The sequence below is a fragment of the Citrus sinensis genome, chromosome 5 (assembly GCF_022201045.2).
Source record: "Citrus sinensis cultivar Valencia sweet orange chromosome 5, DVS_A1.0, whole genome shotgun sequence".
Taxonomy (NCBI): Eukaryota; Viridiplantae; Streptophyta; class Magnoliopsida; order Sapindales; family Rutaceae; genus Citrus; species Citrus sinensis.
In genome coordinates, this window is record NC_068560.1 from 17,819,769 (window position 1) to 17,837,050 (window position 17,282).

At 36.2% G+C, this 17,282-nt stretch overlaps 1 pseudogene; it reads right to left on the reverse strand.

Annotated features, from left to right (window-relative positions):
* Positions 1–2,122: 2,122 nt before the first annotated feature.
* On the reverse strand, positions 2,123–2,953 carry LOC127902087 (secreted RxLR effector protein 161-like; annotated as a pseudogene).
* Between the last annotated feature and the right edge of the window lie 14,329 nt (positions 2,954–17,282).

Below are 17,282 nucleotides of genomic sequence, written 5' to 3' on the forward strand. Positions count from 1 at the left end.
ACGCCTGCAAAACAGTAAAATAAAGTTTAGAGGTGAAGCCAGGGTACCCTGGTGTTCACACTCTGACGCTCAAGTTAACAAACTCAAGCTTTTTGTGGTAAAGAGAGCTGGCCAGCCCTCTGTAAATCAAGGTTTAAGGTTGAAGAAAACCTATTTTTTCGGAGTGTGAGTGTTTGTGGGTGAATGAGATGAAGGACAACATTTGTCCATGAGGTTCCTAAAATCGCAACTTTTGTGCAGTAAAATTAAAACGGACGGCGGAAGCTCTAGAAACCTCGGATCGGCTTCATTCAAAAACGAAAATCAAGAAGAAAGATTGAAGTTTAATTACCTCACTTGCAATTTCGAAAACGACTTCGTAAGGTAGGAGAAAACGACTGAAAACAGCAAGCTACGAACACTGTCCAGAAAATAGAGCTCTGCACGAACAGCTTCTGTTTTGCCACGATCTGAGATCCTTAAAGCACCCCAATTGCGATGCCTCTAATTAGTCCACACTTAGAAATGTTCTAGGAGTTCAGAGGATTTGGAATCTCGAAATTTCGTTTAGAAATGAGAGAGATAATGAAGAAACATGAATGCTAGTTCATGATGATTCATCCCACCAAATAAAGCTACCATTATCGCTAATAATGGCACCAAACAATATCATGTGCTAGACCCACCCACTTAGCTATTATTTATTGAAAGTGATCTTATCACTTAAATAAATTATTTAATCAAATAAATAAATAGCTAAATTAATTAATTTCGTAATTAATTAATTAACCCCATTTTGATCAAATCAAATGGTTAAATGTGGGCTCATTTTGTGACATGTTCTAATGCTTTCTCTTAATCCATATTAGATCCAATAAAAGCCCAAAATTCTAAACCCAAAATTGGTCTAGAAGTCCATAATCATATATGAACCCGAACATGTCCAAAATGGTCATTTTACGAGCTCGATATTACATAATGTTTAATGGAGGATTTACGAAATTTATTTTGTTCCTTAAACTATTTATGGAACATCTAAATTTCTATCTTAAATCATATTTAAGATATATTTATATATATATTCATTCTTAATGAATTATAATATAAATATTGATTTTCCTAAAATTAGGAAATTTAACTTCTCATTTTCTAGTAACTCCTTTTCATTTCTATTTAGTGTGTGACCTTTTATATTCTTAGTTATAAGGTAGTAGAACTATTTTAATGATAACTCTTTATTCATTAAATGATGCTAAACTCTTTAGTCATCAATTAGAACTTTTCTAATGACCTTAAGATGCATTGCTAATACGTTTTACCAATATTGATCTTAAGGTTTCTACAAGTCATGAGTGACACCTAGCAGTATATCACAACTATCCAAATAACAAGAATTGTTGGATCTATAGAACCTATTCCATTGTATCTCTATGTCTTGGTCTCTTCATCATCCATGTCCAGAGAAAAGCACGGCTTATAGTTTATTATGTTAAGCAGTTATGCTTTATCTCAAAATAAATCTAAATGAACTTGACATGAAAATATAATTTGAACTCCTTCAAATATATTTCACCTTGGCCAAGGATTTCTCATGCCAATTCATATTATCTCATAGGGACATCCTTTTTGTATATTACAAAGTGATGAATTCCATATTGGTCATACACTTGTCTTCATACATAGCCAACCATGACAGCTATTGCTAGATCTCTTCCGTGATTAGGAATCAATCATTATGCTTTCACATATCAGAGATGTCTATGTATAAGACATCTGTTATGCCTCAGGTCTAAAGACTATTACTAAACATAGTGTCTATCACAATGTATAATAAGCCATTAACACTCAAAACCATATGGCTTACTATATTTTGGTCAAGTTCAGTAAACTTGTTCTCTCAACAAGTACCTATGTGTTTGACTTGACATCTCATGTCAATGATATGAAACTCACAATCCATTTTAGTATCACATACCATAAGGAGTCATAACACATACTAGTGTTTATAGGAATTTATAATGTCCAATTATAAATCCACCACTAGGAACTATTTTAGAAGTATAGTACAAAGGATATACGTTTCATATTCTCGACAAACTCGAGAATGTGTTCCTTAACTATTTTACTTCTTGGACTATATTCATTAAATTAATTTATGAATATTGATAACTTTGCCATTTTAATAAATATCAAAATGCTATTCAAATACAATAATTCCCTAAACAAACAAACACCATTTGATTGGCCTTTAGGGCATATTACTAACAATCTCCCACTTGCACTAAAGCCAATCGCTATGGTATCTCATACCCATCTTCTCAAGATGACGATCTAACTGCTGTTGAGTAAGTGCTTTAGTCAGAGGATCCGCAGTGTTATCAGCGGAGGCTACTTTCTGCATAGTGATATCACTCCTTCCAATGATTTCTCTGATAATATGATATCTTCTCTCAATGTGTTTGGACTTCTGGTGAGACCTTGGTTCCTTAGCTTGTGCTATAGCTCCATTGTTGTCACAATATAATGAGATTGGCAACGCAATGGTTGGAACCACTCCAAGTTGTTGAATAAACTTCCGTATCCAAACAGCTTCTTTTGCTGCATCTGATGCAGCTATATATTCCGCTTCAGTGGTAGAATCTGCAGTAGTTGCTTGCTTAGAACTTTTCCAGCTTACTGCTCCACCATTGATAGTGAATAAAAATCCTGATGTAGATTTTCTATCATCTACATCTGACTGGAAATCTGAATCTGTGAAGCCTTAAATTTTTAGTTCACTTTCTCCATATGTTAAGAATAAATCTTTAGTTCTTCTTAAGTACTTAAAGATATTCTTAACTGCGGTCCAATGTTCCTCACCCGGATTACTCTGGTATCTGCTAGTGACACTCACTGCATGAGCTATATCCGGTCTAGTACATAGCATAGCATACATAAGACTTCCAATTGCAGAAGCATATGGAATCTTATTCATTTGCTCTCTCTCATCATAAGTTTTAGGACTCATGCTTTTAGAGAGATGAATTCCATGTGTGAAGGGTATAAAGCCCATTTTGGAATCCCACGTATTAAATTTCTTTAATATCTTTTCTATGTACTTAGCTTGACATAGACCTATTAATCTTCTGGATCTATCTCTATAAATCCTGATTCCCAAGATATACATTGCATCTCCTAGGTCTTTCATGGAGAAGTTTTGAGAAAGCCAAATTTGACAGAAGACATTTGTCCAATGTCATTTCCTATAAGCAATATGTCATCTACATATAGCACAAGGAAAGTTATTGCACTCCCACTAACCCTTTTATAAACACATGGTTCATCCTCATTCTTGATGAAACCAAATGATTTGATTGCATCATCGAATCGGATGTTCCAGCTCCTGGAGGCTTGTTTCAGCCCATAAATGGACTTTCTTAGCTTGCATACTTTATGAGGATTTGTCTTAGATTCAAAACCACAAGGTTGTATCATATAGATATCTTCCTCAATGTACCCATTAAGAAATGCAGTTTTGACATCCATTTGCCAAATCTCATAATCATAATATGCTGCTATAGCCAATAAGATTCTGATGGACTTTAGCATGGCTACTGGTGAAAAGGTTTCCTCATAGTCGATACCTTGTATTTGACGATAACCTTTAGCTACCAACCTTGCTTTATAGGTCTCTACCTTTCCATCTAAGCCTATCTTCCTCTTGAAGATCCACTTGCATCCGATAGATATAATACCTTCGGGTGGATCCACTAGAGTCCAGACTTGGTTGGTTCTCATAGAGTCCATCTCTAAATCCATGGCTTCAAGCCATTTCTTAGAGTCAATATCTGATATTGCCTCTTCGTAACTAGTAGGATCATCTCTATGATCTGTATCACCCAATAAAAATATATCGTTCATCTGATGAACAAAACCATATCTTTCTGGTGGGTGAATTATCCTACTAGATCTACGGAAATGCCGTGTTCCTTGTGTTTGTACTTGAACAGGCTCTTCATTGGATTTATCCTCTAGTTTATCTCTGCCCCCATCTGAGCCATAGTTTCTCTTCAAACCTAGTGATTTTTTTGTGACATTGATTCTAGCTATCAACTCAGTTTGTTCAATTCATATACTAGTTTACTAATTTTAATTATTGTTTTAGTATCTGGATATCTTTGCGGCTAGGGAATGTTCCTAAAATTTGTATTAATTTGGATCTATCTCTCAAATTAGTTTCTTTGCTTTGATATTTCCTTTCTTGTTGTTTCTCAGTAAATTGATGTCAATGTTTTGTGATTACAAAAATTTTGATTTCTTTCTAATTTTCTTCCTTGTCCACCTTCTTGAATAAACTTTTTTTCAAGAAATATGGCATTTCTACTGACCAATACCTTTTGATCAGATTGGATGTAAAAGTAATAACCCAAAGTTTCCTTTGGGTATCCAATGAACCTCCCACTATCCGCTTTAGCTTCAAGTTTCTCACTCTTGAGTCTCTTGATAAAAGCAGGACATCCCCAAATCCTAAGATGATTTAGGCTTGGTTGTTTACCATACCATATCTCATATGGTATTTTAGGTACAGACTTAGAAGGTACTCTGTTTAGTACATATGTTGCAGTAAGGAGAGCATATCCCCAAAGAGAAATTGGTAAGTCTGTATAACTCACCATTGATCGCACCATGTCTAACAGTGTGCGATTTCTCCTCTTAGATACTCCATTAAGCTCTGGTGTACCTGGAGGTGTCCATTGTGAAACAATACCATTTTCTTTAAGGTAAGACTGGAATTCTCTACTGAGATATTCACCACCTCGATCTGATCGTAGGGTTTTAATAACTTTTCCAGTCTGTTTCTCTACTTCATTTCGGTATTCTTTGAACTTTTCAAAGGTTTCAGATTTATACTTCATTAAGTATACTGAACTATACCTTGAGTGATCGTCGTTAAAAGTTATGAAGTAGTAATATCCACCCCTTACCATTTCTTTAAATGGCCCACATACATCAGTATGTATAAGTTCAAGTAAATCAGTGGCCCTTGTACTTCGTCCAACGAAGGGTGCCTTGGTCATTTTTCCTTGAAGACATGATTCACAAGTTGGATAAAGTTCTAAACCAAATGGACCTATTAGTCCATCTTTAGCCAATTTTGTGACTCTATCTTCTCCAATATGACCTAGCCTTAAATGCCACTTATAGTTGGGGCTTATTTCTTCTCTTTCACGTTTATGTGTTATGGTATTTACATTCACAACATGCTTATTATTTTCTTTCATGTTTAGTACATAAAGATCATTATCTAAAGTACCATGTGCAACATATTTATTCTCATAATAAATGTTATAAATTTTATTTCTGAAATAAAATTCATAATTGTCTTTGCATAAACATGAAATTGAAACTATGTTCCTTACAGCAGAAGGAACAAATAAACAATCATTCAAACTTATTACATGCCCAGATGTCATTTTTAAGAAAAATGTCCCTATAGCTGAGGCAGCAACCATTGCTCCATTTCCCACTCTAAGAGACACTTCTCCTTGTTTAAGTCTTCTACTTCTTTTCAGATCCTGCATTGACATACAAATATGTGTGGTTGCAGCAGAATTTAAAATCCAAGAAGTAGAATGAATGATTGAAATATTAGTTTCAATAATGAGCATACCTTCAGAAGGATTCTCTTTAGGCTTGACTTTCAAGTTGTTGAGGTAAGATTTGTAATTCCTCTTCCAATGCCCATCCTTACCGCAATGGAAACATTTTCCCTTGTCATTGGGCTTATTAGCTTTCCCCTTCTTAATCCCACCTTTAGCCTTGGGTTGAAACTTTTTCTTTTTACCCTTTTTAGTTGAGGGCCCTTCTATAGCCATAACATCTTTTGGCTTCTTTATGCAAGTTTCAGCAGTATTAAACATCTTTAGCAGTTCAGCAAGACTGCACTCCATTTTATTCATGTTAAAATTCATGATAAATTGGGAGAATGAGTCTGGCAAGGATTGTAGGATAAGGTCGATAGCTAATTCCCCATCCATTGAGAAATTAAGAGCTTCCAGCTGCTCTATGTAGTCAATCATTTTGAGTACATGCTCATTGACCGATCCTTCAGTCATTCTCATTCTGAACAGTTTCTTAGATATCTCATATCTAACTGTTCTGCTTTGTTCACCATACAACTCTTGTAGATGAAGTATCATGGAACTTGCATTAGGCATATTTTCATGTTGCCTTTGTAGTTCATTGGACATCGATGCCAATATATAGCTTTTAGCACTAAGGTCATCATCTTGCCACTTCTGATAAGTGACACGATTTGCCTCACTTGCTCCCTCAGAAATTTCATTTGGCTTAAGTGTATCAAGAACATAGCTAATTCTTTCATAATTAAGAACAATTCTTAAATTTCTGAACCAATCAACGTAATTGGGTCCCGTCAAACGGTAGTTTTCCAGAATTCGTGCTAACGGATTATTCATTATTAAGTATTTCTGCAGAAAGTATAAATTAAATCATTAACATTTTATTTTATTATAATCTATTTGATTTTGGTCTTTAAACCAAATAGTACCTCCCACTATTTTATCATTTCATTACACTCCCATATGCAAGAAACGGAAACTCTCATTGGTAAAAGTTTCTAGTAGGAATCGGATTCTCATTAGCCTAAGTTTACCTCACCTAACAGTTCTTGGCTTACTTATTATAATGAGTAGGTAACTCTTACCAAATGCATCTCATGCATGTACCGATTATCCTTCGGTCTCTAAATCATTAATACCTCACCTAACAGTTCTTAGTATAAATGATTTAGTTAAGTTTACCCTAATACCCTTGCATATTTTCAAAACATCTTACTAACCTCACCTAACAGTTCTTGGTAGCTTAATGTATGAATTACGCATCATCGCATGATATATGGTTTATTTTCAACATTTTAATGAATGAGTAGCCCATGTATCCATGACAACTAGCCCAAGTATAAAATATTTTAAATATTCCATTGGTATTAGTAGGCCATGATGGATATTCTCAATATTCATCATTACAACTTAACAATAATTAAGTTTATTTAATAAAGGAGTATTTGGTCATTATTATGGTCTCACTTTTTAGCATGTTATTCCATTTTCAATATTCAAATATGTCTAAGCACCCTAATATACATCTCATACATATTATAGACAAACCAACTAAGGATGATCATGGAATTTTCTAATAAAACCAATTTGAGCCAAAATTGGTTTTAAGGTCCACCTAGGTATCAAGCAAACAATAATAATTATGAGACATCTCATGCCTCAAATTATCAAGCAAACAATAATGATTATGAGACATCTCATGCCTCAAATTATTACAATTATTAATTTCTATTTGAATTGCCAAAATATCATTGGAAGTGCTACAACGATCCATAAAGTCTTCTTGCTCCAACCTCCAAGGCATCGCAACGTCCCTCCTTTTACAATCATCTTGTAGAAATTACATATTTAGAAGAATTGGGGTACAAATTTAGGGCAATGGGATACAATCAGATCTTAATAGAAAGAGAGACATGCAAGTCCCTATTTAAAAATATTACAACCATTTAAGCCTTTAGAAATCGGTCAAATCAACAAATAAACCAATAGCTCATTCAATCACGCATATATTCAATCATCACATGACATAAATATATCATAAAATATCTAGGTCTTTCCATGATCATCCTTAATGCTATTATAAATGGAAATAACATAAATCATGCTTCAAAAATTCGAATTTGAATGAAGATGGCTCTGATACCACTTGAAGGACAACATTTGTCCATGAGGTTCCTAAAATCGCAACTTTTGCGCAGTAAAATTAAAACGGACGGCGGAAGCTCTAGAAACCTCGGATCGGCTTCATTCAAAACCGAAAATCAAGAAGAAAGATTGAAGTTTAATTACCTCACTTGCAGTTTCGAAAACGACTTCGTGAGGTAGGAGAAAACGACTGAAAACAGCAAGCTACGAACACTGTCCAGAAAATAGAGCTCTGCACGAACAGCTTCTGTTTTGCCACGATCTGAGATCCTTAAAGCACCCCAATTGTGATGCCTCTAATTATTCCACACTTAGAAATGTTCTAGGAGTTCAGAGGATTTGGAATCTCGAAATTTCGTTTAGAAATGAGAGAGATAATGAAGAAACATGAATGCTCGTTCATGATGATTCATCCCACCAAATAAAGCTACCATTATCGCTAATAATGGCACCAAACATTATCATGTGTTAGACCCACCCACTTAGCTATTATTTATTGAAAGTGATCTTATCACTTAAATAAATTATTTAATCAAATAAATAAATAGCTAAATTAATTAATTTCGTAATTAATTAATTAACCCCATTTTGATCAAATCAAATGGTTAAATGTGGGCTCATTTTGTGACATGTTCTAATGCTTTCTCTTAATCCATATTAGATCCAATAAAAGCCCAAAATTCTAAACCCAAAATTGGTCTAGAAGTCCATAATCATATATGAACCCGAACATGTCCAAAATGGACATTTTACGTGCTCGATATTACATAATGTTTAATGGAGGATTTACGAAATTTATTTTGTTCCTTAAACTATTTATGGGACATCTAAATTTCTATCTTAAATCATATTTAAGATATATTTATATATATATTCATTCTTAATGAATTATAATATAAATATTGATTTTCCTAAAATTAGGAAATTTAACTTCTCATTTTCTAGTAACTCCTTTTCATTTCTATTTAGTGTGTGACCTTTTAGGTTCTTAGTTATAAGGTAGTAGAACTATTTTAATGATAACTCTTAATTCATTAAATGATGCTAAACGCTTTAGTCATCAATTAGAACTTTTCTAATGACCTTAAGATGCATTGCTAATACGCTTTACCAATATTGATCTTAAGGTTTCTACAAGTCATGAGTGACACCTAGCAGTATATCACAACTATCCAAATAACAAGAATTGTTGGATCTATAGAACCTATTCCATTGTATCTCTATGTCTTGGTCTCTTCATCATCCATGTCTAGAGAAAAGCACGGCTTATGGTTTATTATGTTAAGCAGTTATGCTTTATCTCAAAATAAATCTAAATGAACTTGACATGAAAATATAATTTGAACTCCTTCAAACATATTTCACCTTGGCCAAGGATTTCTCATGCCAATTCATATTATCTCACAGGGACATCCTTTTTGTATATTACAAAGTGATGAATTTCATATTGGTCATACACTTGTCTCCATACATAGCCAACCATGACAACTATTGCTAGATCTCTTCCTTGATTAGGAATCAATCATTATGCTTTCACATATCAGAGATGTCTATGTATAAGACATTTGTTATGTCTCAGGTCTAAAGACCATTACTAAACATAGTGTCTATCACAATGTATAATAAGCCATTAACACTCAAAACCATATGACTTACTATATTTGGTCAAGTTCAGTAAACTCATTCTCTCAACAAGTACCTATGTATTTGACTTGACATCTCATGTCAATGATATGAAACTCACCATCCATTTTAGTATCACATACCATAAGGAGTCATAACACATACTAGTGTTTATAGGAATTTATAATGTCCAATCATAAATCCACCACTAGGAACTATTTTAGAAGTATAGTACAAAGGATGCACGTTTCATATTCTCGACAAACTCGAGAATGTGTTCCTTAACTATTTTACTTGGACTATATTTATTAAATTAATTTATGAATGTTGATAACTTTGCCATTTTATAAATATCAAAATCCTGTTCAAATATAATAATTCCCTAAACAAACAAACACCATTCGATTGGCCTTTAGGGCATATTACTAACAATAACTACCTCTGAAACTAGCATTTTTAGTCCATCTGTTATTATACTGGCCTATAGTCCAATTATTATTAAATTGATCTCCAGTTTACTTATTATTAGGTCCGATTTGAGCAATATTAGCAGCATAATTCAACTTAGCCTCCTTATTAGGGCTCAATTGGTTGGCCTCTCTAACCTTGCTTCATAAGCTAATAGCATGGAATTTGCTTCATTGACAGGAATGTTAGCAACATTTGCTTCAATATAGACCACAACAGGATAATAAGGTTGACCCAAGCTAGAGATCAAAGGAGTAAGGAAGTCTAGAGAGCTATTAGGATTATCAGAAAGGACAAGTTCATCAGTGATAGCTTTTAATTTGCCAAAAAATTTAGTTACAGTCATTGAACCTTTTCTCAGATTATTAAGCGCCATCTTCAAATGCACTTTCTTGGCAAAAGTTTCAGATCCAAATTTTTGTTTTAGACTAGTCGAAACCTCGAGAGAAGTTTTAGAGTTTATCAAAAGGCTAAGGATTTCTACACTGATGGAAGACGTTAACCAACTCAGCAACAATTGATCCTTCCTCTTCCATGTCGTGAATGCTGGATCTATCTGATCTTCGGCAGTTTTCATTAGGAAGAAATTGCTCTGGACAGAGGTTTGATCGATCAAGCATATCTTCAAGTCCTTTAGCACAAACTGAGGAGAGAATCTAAGATTTCCAGATTGTATAGTTTAAATCATCCAGTTTGATCAGTGGGGTAAAAGAAAATGACGAAACAAATGAGTTTGTGTTTAGATTTAAGCTTAAGGGAGCCATGTGAGATGATAGATCAAGCTTTGATACCAAGCTAAAGTCTAAGAAAGTGTTTGATAGCTGAGAAAACCAGAGAAAATGAAGAAGAATACAACGAGAAAATTTAAGCTGAGTTTTGTGAATATAGAACTGAATCACACTGATTTTGCTTATACAAATATATTTATACAATGTGCTTGAATATTCCAGAATCAATATGCATGAGCTGAGCCTTCGTGAGCTTAGCTACTTGCACTAACAAATCACTAACAAACTACAAGCAGTACAGTTGACATGTCAGCCGCTATAACTAACTAACGGCCTGAACTGAGTTAACTAAGCATAACTAATTCTTTTCTAATTAACTAAGCATGACCTGTTCTTTTCTAATTATCTTAACAAAAATGGAACTCATCATCTAAGAGACTAAAATACTTGTATCTGCGATAGCAGTTTGCATTTGCTTTGATTCAGAACAAAAGTCGTCAATTTGATCGAGTTCACCGGTGTCTGAGGGAGAATGATAAAAATCCTTGCTGATCTTAAAAATCCTTCACATGATCATCTTGCTTGTTCCTTATTAAAACAATCAAGATATTCTGAGCCAAAGTGAAGATCATATTACCTTGCATATCTAGCAAGACGATTCTTGCCATATTTATTTTATTGATTTGTATAAATTTAACTTTTAAACCACATTGAATCAATAATAGAGTTTCTCTTTACGTTTTCTAATTTGAGTCGAGAAGAGAGAAATCTTTTTTTCCCCCTTTCTGTACATCTTCTCAATTTTAACATATTAACACATTATTGGATTACTATCAAATGAATAATTGCAATGAATATAGCTTTATTTATGAACATAACAGGAAGTAAAAGAACGAATAAATAAAGAAAATATTTATAGGAGTAACGGAGGGACTGGATTAAAGCTTTTGCTGCGAAGCAATTTCTCACACTTAATTCAATTTACAAAACAAATATGTACCGATAATTTTCGAGCCGTTGGTTTGCCTTTTTTTTATGGGTGAGACTATTTGCATTATAAAATTTATTTTGGACACTCTAGTACTTTATAGTCTCATCTATTAAATTTAAAACATTAAGTTCAGTTCATAAACTCTTTAAAATTCCAAAAGAATTATAAACTCTTTAAAATTTCAAAAGAAATCCTTACCTAAATTATTTAAACTAATTATCATATATATACTTACAACAATGGTGAAGTCAAGTCGTAAATAAATTCTTTAACACAATTTTATTTATAATTAGTTTTTATTTAATTTAACGCAAATGTTCAATGTTGGGAACGTGCACCCAAAAAAGAACTTGCAATCGACCGGCAACTGATGGCCAGAAAAGAAGAATGACGAAGAAAAGGAAGAATAGATTTAAGACACTGTTAACTTTTTTCAATTTATTTTTAACATCAAGAAAAGAATGCCATTTTTTACTTTTTTTTAAAAAAATTTAAAAAGATCACACTGTTTTAGTTATCTTTTTTAATTAGTTTTTAAAAACAGGAAAAGAATGCCATTTGTCACTGTACTTTTATTTTATTTTTTGAAAAATTAAAAGGATCACAAGGTTCTAGTGAAAATCTTTCAAAATATTGATTTTTTTGTTCAATTAAAGTACTGTTTGATTTGTTTAAAGAAGTTGAATTTAACTTTTTTTAGACATTTATTTATATTGGGTTGTTTGTTTTCTTTTTTTTGATCAATTGGGGCTCAATTAAGAGCTAAAAAACAACCGAACGAGGAGTCGCAACCCCGTAGGAATCATACAAAAGAATGGATGAAACCCCAGTGGGGGACTAGGGTACACCATAAGCCCAAGAGGTAAAGAACAAGCAAGGTTCGCCATAAAATCAGCAGCCGAGTTTGCCTCTCTGTACACATGAGAAATAAAAACCTGCCAATCCTTTTTCTGGAGATACTCCTTGATAGCAAAAATGAGGGATGCATATTCATTAGTCGTCACCACTTGGTTATCCAACATTTGAGTTGCACATAAGTTGTCAGTTTCCACATGCAGCCACCGAATGCCAAAATTCCAAGCAAGGATAAGCCCCTGATAAATGCCTCTAAGCTCAGCCATTGTAACAGAACAGGAACCAAGCATCAACCCAAAACCAGTCAACCAACAACCCGAATAATCGCGAATCAAACCACCAGTAGTAGAAACACCAGTGGCCTTATGAGCCCCATCAGTATTCAAAGTGCACCAAGGCCAATCAGAAGGGTGCCACCGAATCCACTTATCAATCTTTAACCTTCCCGTGACCAAACAATGGTTGTGAATCTTGCTCATCTCCTCAGCACGTAGAGAAACATCCACTAATAAGGCCATAGGATCCATAGAAGTCTTGTTAAAAACAAATTGGTTCCGCCAGCACCAAATCCTCTAAACTCCAATACCAAAGAAAACCGATCAATTGGAAATATTCTGACTTCTACTCACGTCCTCCACATTCCCACACAACCAAGTCGAGAGATTGGGGTTAAAGAAAGATTGCCGCTTCTCCAAAGGGACAATTTTGAGCCAAAAAGTCTTGGCGGCCACACAATCACGGAGAACATGGTGAGTATCCTCGACTGAAACTCCACAACGATCACAAGCCTCTGAAATGGGAATATGACGCCGAGCCAATTCAGTTTTGGTCTGCAAACGGTCTTGTAAAGCTAGCCAAAGAAAGATACGCACACTTTGGGGACCTTTCCACTTCCAAACAGACCTCCAACGGTAATCCTCAATAACCGAACTTGATCCAGTGAGCATCAAATAAGCCGATTTAGTAGTGAACAGCCCCGTTCTAGAGTGAGCCCAAAAACAGGTGTCCATACCATGCATGGGAGAAGGAGGAAGCATAGCCGCAATCTGAAGAATGATATTATTGGGAAGTAAATACTCAAACTGATCCCACCACCAAGAGCCATCATTCTTTATAAAAGCTGACACCTTACAATCAAGGAGATGAACAGGAATAGTATCCATGGCATAGGCCGCCAGCGGTAAATCTTTCGTAACCCAAAAGTCCCACCAAAGCCGAACAGAATCACCATTGCCTAAACACCATCTTCGACTAGCCAGAACTTCGCTCCAAACTGTGCCAATAGACTTCCAAAGGTGAGAACCATAGCGAGTGTGCAAAGTTTCAGGAAAGGTGTCATTAGCAACTCCATACTTTGTTCTCAAGACTGTAGCCCAAAGACTCTCGGGAGAGGAAATAAAACCCCAAGCAAGTTTCATATGTAACGCCTTATTCATCATAGATAAAGATTTAAAACCGAGGCCACCAATAAATTTGGGTTTGCAAACATTCCGCCAACTCACCATACTGAGCTTCTGTTGCGAAGAGACACCACTCCAGATAAAACCTTGACAAGCTCTATCAATTCTGTCATGCACTCTATTAGGAAGCTTAACTGTTTGCATCACATAAATGGGGATAGCTTGAAGGACTGACTGAGCCAACGTAATACGGCCTGCTAGAGATAGGTGAGAAGTCATCCATCCCGAAAGCCTCCTCTCAACCTTATCAATAATTTCCTGATACATACCACTTGAAACTCTAGAATGCTGCAGAGGAACTCCTAGATACTTGCCAAGGTCGTTAGAAACCGAGTAACCAAGCATCCCCGAAATAGCACTAGCCTCGTTTTCACCTACATTCTTGGAAAAGTGTATTAATGTTTTGGACTTATTAACCTTCGAACCAGAACTGTAACAGAAGGAGTCCAACATAGACAAAATAACACTAGCCTGCTCAACAGAGGATTCAGTAAACAAAAGAAGATCGTCAGCAAAAAAGAGGTGGGACAAAGGGACACCATTTCGAGACAGAGTGATACGACGCCATTTCCCCGCACCAACAGCAGCAAGGATCCCATGACTGAGTCTTTCAATACAAAGCACAAAGAGATAAGGGGATAAAGGATCTCCCTGACTGATCCCTCTAGAAGGTTTAAAAGACTCCGTATTTTCCCCATTCCAGAGAACCCCCATAAAGGCAGACGTTATACAAGCCATAATCACTTGAATAAGGTTCGGCGGAATATGAGCTTCATAAATAGTTTCATTGATAAACTCCCAACAAAGCCTATCATAGGCCTTTTCCAAGTCAACCTTCATAGCCATAAAACCCCTATTTCCAGACTTTCTACGCATAGAATGCACCACCTCTTGAGCAATCACTATGTTTTCAGTAATATGCCTTCTCGGGACAAAACTAGTTTGATGCGAACCAATCAACTGAGGTAAAATCGTTTGGAGTCTATTAGCAATGACTTTAGTAATGGTTTTGTAAGCCACATTGCACTGGGAAATAGGGCGATACATCTTTAAAGAAGTAGGGTTCTCAACTTTCGGAATAAGGACCAAAAGAGTGGAATTCAAATCACTAGTAATACAGTTATTCTTGAAGACATCCTGAACTGGCTTACAAAACGAGGGACCAACCGTAGCCCATTGAGTGTGATAAAAAATGGCGTGGAAGCCATCGGGGCCGAGGGCTTTCAGAGGATGCATGCCGAAGACAATGTCTTTTATTTCCTCGTCATCAACTGGATTCCGAAGCATTAAAAGTAAGGCATCCTCAATAACAGGGAAGCAGGTCGGATGAGGGTACGGCCGAAAATCCCGATGCTCGCAATTGTAGAGCGAGGAGAAGTACTGAATAGCATATTCCTTAATATTCTCCTTATCATAGATCCAACCTCCTGAGTCATCTTGAACAGCAGCAATGTTGTTGCGACGCCTTCTGGAAGCAGTTTTTTGATGAAAATATGTGGTATTTCGGTCCCCAAGACACAACCAATCTTGGCGAGATTTTTAAAGCCAAATAATTTCTTCCTGACTCAAAACCTCCACCAGCTTAGCTCTAAGCTGTTTTTCACGATCAATCAGCCCGTGGGAATAGTAATCCTCTAAGGCCCGCTGAATACCGCCCAACCTAGCCAACAACCTTTTCTTTCTCCAGAAAATATTCCCAAACACGTGCCTATTCCACTCCAAGGCACTAAGCGTGAAGCTTTTGGCAGCATCATTATAGTTAAGCTCCTTATTCCAGGCTTCATTAACAAACTGACTAAACTTATTATCCGTAAGCCACGCAGCTTGAAGGACAGTGTTAGAAGCACGAGACTCACACTTAACCAGGATCGGACGATGGGCCGAAGATAATTTTGGTAAATGAAGGACAGTGTAGTCTGCAAAACGCTGAACCCAATCATTGTTACAAATAACTCTATCCAAGCGTTTGAAAAGAGTACCTCTTGACCACGTAAACCGCAGCCCATGAAAGTGAAGATCATGCATTCCCCGAGAGTGGAACCAAGCTTGAAACAACCTACAAGCTCCCAACGCGGCCCATGAAAGTGAAGATCATGCATTCCCCGAGAGTGGAACCAAGCTTGAAACAACCTACAAGCTCCCAACGCGGCCCATGAAAGTGAAGATCATGCATTCCCCGAGAGTGGAACCAAGCTTGAAACAACCTACAAGCTCCCAACCCATTCGGAGAACCCCCTTTCTTCTCAGAGTCATACAAAATTGTATTGAAGTCTCCCCCCAAAAGCTAGGGGCCCTGAACCGACGAGGCCAATAACTCTAAAGCGCCCTAAAGGGATTTTCGGATGCTAGTGATAGGGCTGCCATAAATAGCAGTAATCCAGGAAACCAGCTGATTATTATATGAAACTCGTAGGTGAATAAATTGAGTATGATTTCGAACAATCTCTACATCGAAAATATCCCTCCACAAGATCCAAATACCACCTGAAAAACCTTCAGCCGATGAAAATTGTTGAACCCACTTTTTTTTAATAAAAGCATCAACTTTTAGGCCATTGATTCGAGGTTCCAACAAGACAACCATAGAGGGATTATAATTCTTCACCATCATAGAAAAAGTACGGTGAAGTAAATGTGACGTGGAACCATCACTGAGACAACCCCACTGACTCAGCACCTATATCCATAGTCGAATCAGCCACAACCGAATCATCTTCGTCTAATACAGACGCCTCTTTTCCATTTGCACTATGAAAACTTTGAGCCCCATCCAGCTCCCTGCAATGGTTTTCGCCCTCAAAACCAAAGTTTTTAGGGGAATACCTCGAGTAGTTCTCGATGAAGAAGGGGCTTTATCTAGATTAGGAGGTTTAGGAATTTTAGGAAAGGACACAACACTATGATGAAGGGGGTTTAAGGATGTAGGGACGTGCATGGGAATTCTGAAGCTAGGAATATCACGCATGTCTTGCATGGGAGATTGGTTAGCATGCGAATCATGTGGGAAGGTAGTATTGTGGTCATTTAAGTTTTCATGCATGCTATGCATGATAGTAGGGATACCGTAGGGGTTGGCACTCAGGTTCCCAGTTTGAGCAAGCATGCCTTGCATGGCAATGGGGACATTATTAGGGCTGGACGTAGGGATTGAACTTCTGGAACGAATCTGGATATTAGTGTTGATATTTTCCTCATTAGCAATGGGATTTTCTAGAAACAAGGGTGAAGAGTCCAATCGTGTGGGGATTTTCCTATAAGGATGGCTATGGTTTCTCTATTTGGGATGTCTAGTTCGAAAAGCCAAAGACGGGATACTTGTCGAAGCGAGCATGACTTTCTCATGGTTAGGGCTTACTACTTTTGTCATAAAATCAGGGATAGACTCCTCCTCGTTGACAGAATCTAAGATTCC